Source organism: Elephantulus edwardii, unplaced genomic scaffold (assembly GCF_000299155.1).
Source record: "Elephantulus edwardii isolate Elephantulus edwardi_28Jun2011 unplaced genomic scaffold, EleEdw1.0 scaffold00078, whole genome shotgun sequence".
In the NCBI taxonomy this organism is placed as follows: domain Eukaryota; kingdom Metazoa; phylum Chordata; class Mammalia; order Macroscelidea; family Macroscelididae; genus Elephantulus; species Elephantulus edwardii.
The window spans coordinates 13,564,416-13,568,224 of record NW_006399828.1 but is presented as its reverse complement, the minus strand read 5'-3'; positions in this window follow the sequence as shown (position 1 = coordinate 13,568,224).

Below are 3,809 nucleotides of genomic sequence, written 5' to 3'. Positions count from 1 at the left end.
GTTTTCTTCATTAGCAATCCTCCTTTGCTCTTCACTTCCTTGTTGTTGTTGTTATGGGCTGTTGAGTCACTTGCAACTCATAGCGACCCCATGCACAACAGCCCCAAACCCTGCTCTATCTTTTGCCAATCTTATTGTGTCTGACAAACCTATCCCCATTACCACAGTGACTGAATCAATGCACCTCATCGAGGGACTTCTTTTCATGTGCTGTTCCTCTAGCCCCTCAACCACGACGTCCCTCTCCAAGGACTGGTCCCTCCTTGCAACGTATCCAAAGTATGTCAGACAAAGTTTCAGAATCCTTGCCTCCAAGGAGCAACCTGGCTTAACCTTCTCCAGGACAAACCTATTTGTTCTCCTAGCAGTCAATGGTATATGTAATGCTCTTCTCTAGCACCACAGCTTAAAGGTATCAATTCTCCTTCTATCACCCCTAGTCATTGTCCAGCTTTCTGATGCATAGCAAGTAATTGCAAAGATCATGACTTGTATCAGGCTCACCTTAGTCTCCAGACTGACATCATTCACTTCTCTAGCGAACTCAATTTTTATTTTTAAAGATTTGCTTCATATAATACCTTACTCAAGGTTCATTTTCCTTGTTAGAGCAGAAGTTTCTTGAAGGTGGAGACTTTACCTGATTCACACTATATCTTTAGGCCCTACCTTAGTATCTGACACATTGCAGAAACTAAATTTCAAATCAATTCCTGTCTTTCCATTAAATAATACTGCTGCAAAATGATTTTGTTTTGCATTTTGAAATTTATATTATGAGATTGAGTATAACAACTTATTTATCACAGTGTTTTGAATGCTATTTCCCCCAATTCATGTCCGCTTAAAGTTTGTAAGTGTGACTTCATTTGGAAAACTACTATTTGAAGATGTAATCAAGGTTTGGGTGGGGCCTTCATCCTATGATTGATATTTTTGTAAGAAAAAGGAAATTAGATATAGAAAATACACAGAGGGAGGAACGGCATATGATGTTGCAAAAAGAGGTTGGAGTGACCCAAATGAAAACCAAGGAGCGTCAAAAATTCTTAACAACCTCTAGAAGCTAAGAAGTAAGAAATGGTTCTTTCCTAAAGCCTTCAGAGATAACTTGACCCAGCTTGTGGATTTCTAGCCTCTAGAACTTGAGAGAATACATTTCTTCTCTTTTAAGCCACTTACTTTTTTGGTACTTTGTTATGATAGCCCCAGGAAACATCATCTTATCAAGACTAAAGGCTTACTCATCAGTACTGTTTTGGAAAATAGCTTACTACAGCACAATTCACCTCAAGAGCACACTTTACTATCCTCACCGATCCAAAGCTATTATGTCAGTAATTGCCCAGTTGTAACCAGCTCCCTGCTTCACAATACCTACCTTAAAATTACTTAGCACACACTCTGTAACATCATAAATATCCTTTGCTAATTTTCTCCCTCTACAGGTTCTAATCCTTGTAAAGTTGATATTCTTTCTTGCAGAAATGAGTTAGGAAATTCATCTTTTCTTGCTAAATACACATTTCTAGTTATCCTCATGTTGAGAGTGGAATGAGAAAATTATAAATTACTAAATCAGTAAGATAATTACTAATTGTTCTACTTAATAAATGTAGTGTTAAAATTAGGGACAATAAAGTGGTTTTTAGTTTTTTAAATTGTTATTTTAACGAATGTTTACAGAAAAGTTGGATTTTTATTCATTCATGTTTGCACATTTTTCTCCCTATCCCTCCGGATTACTTTAAAAAAATTCTTTGTTGCATAATTTCCTCTATTGCCCCCAACCTCACCCTCCACAGTTCACTTTGCTATACACCTCATATTCTGGACTGTTGTCATACAGATAATGCCTAATTATATATTCTTTTTAAATAGTTCGTTCCTTCATGTGTTTCAATGCAATGTTCATTATTTATCCCCTGTTTTCTTAGTTACTCCCCAACCCCCATGTCAGTCCTGTTTTATAAAGGTCGGTTTACATAGTATTTGTCCTTTTGCGACTGGAGGACATTATGCTGAATGAAATTTCTCAGTCACAAAGAAAGTTGTTTTTTAAATTAGTAGACTATCCATTTAAACTTCTCTAATCTTTCTGCAAAAGTTTTTTTTTTTCTCAATTTGCTTTTAAAAAGTTTCTTTTTTCCTTCAAGTTAGCCATGATGATTGTTTAAACTTCAATAAGCTTGTGTTATTTGCATGGCAAAAAAAAGAATATATTGTATTTGTCCCATGTATGTTGTCCTAAGTACTTCTTTTAGGAAGTCAAGCTAGACTTGGGAGGTATATCTATTTAGAGGCTTGTTCTAGAAACCCAAGATAAAAAGAGATTTATGTGCTCAGTGTTGTTGTTAGGTGCTAGCAAGCCAGCTATGACCCATAGCTACTTTATGAACTACAGAACCGAATCTTGCCCTTTCCTGTGCCACTCTTATGATTTTGTCATGCTCATGGCCACTGTGGCAGTCCCAGTGCTGATCCACATAGTGGAGGATCTTCCTCCTTCCTCTTTTCCTCTGACCTTCTACCTGTCTCAGCATGATATATTTCTCAAAGGACTGATTCTTCCTGAAAATATGGCCAAAGTAAATTAGGCAAAGTTTCATCATCTTTGACTCTAAGGAACACTTAGAGTTCTATACTTTCTTCAAGGTATATTTGGTTTTGCTTCTGACAGCCATGGGATAGTCAATACTTTTCACCAATATCACAATTCAAAAGCATAATTTCCTCTTCTGCCATCCCTATACATTGTCCATATTCCAGATACAAAGAAAGCAGTTGAATATACCAAGGCTTGGATTAGGAGCACCATAGTCTTTAAACTAACAACCTATCTCTTCAGAACTGTGGAGAGCAATTGCCATCAATGGAACGCATCTTCTAATTTCTTGACTGCTTCTACCATGGTGTTGATTGTGGATCCAAGTAAAATGTACTTAGTGAAAAGCGTGCAATTTAGGCAATAATGTGGAGAAAACAGAATGAAGACTCCAATACATGTATTCTCATACAAAAAGATGATAACTAGTACCGAAAACTGGTTTGTAACCCTACAAAGGAAACCAGTAAATAGATAAAAACATTTATCTTGAGCATTAGAATGTTGTAGCTGGTGATTGGAAACACAATTGGGGGGTGGGGTGCGAGAAGGTCTAAAACAGAATACTTAAAACTAATTGCCATTAAGTTAATTTCTTTAGGGGATTTTATTGTTGTTGTTATGTGTCATCGGATCGCTTTCGACTCATAGCGACCCTATGTACAAGAGCTCTAAATGCCGTTCTATCCTGTGACAACCTAGCCATCCCAAATGCACTTATTCCCACCACTCCAGTCACAGAATCGATCCATTTCATCGAAGGTCTTTCTTCCTCCTTCACTGCCCCTCCACTCTTTCAAACATGATGTCCCTCTCCAGGGACCAGTCCCTCCTTGCATCATGCCCATAATATGTCAGATGAAGCTTCAGAATCCTTGACTCCAAGGAGCATTCTGGCTTCACCCTCTCCAGAACAAACCTGTTTGTTCTCCCAGCAGTCTATGGTATATTCAACACCCTTCTCCAGCACCACAGCTCAAAGGCATCAATTCTTTTTCTATCATCCCTATTCACTGTCCAACTATAGCCTGGATCAGATGCACCTTAGCCTGACATCATTGCTCTTCAGTACTCTTGAGAGATCCCTCACAGCTGACTTTCCCAATGTGATTGGTCTCTTGATTACCTGGCTGCTGTTACCAAGAGTGTTGACTGTGAAGCTAAGTAAATTAAAACTGGTAACTATCTTAATCTCTTCACCATC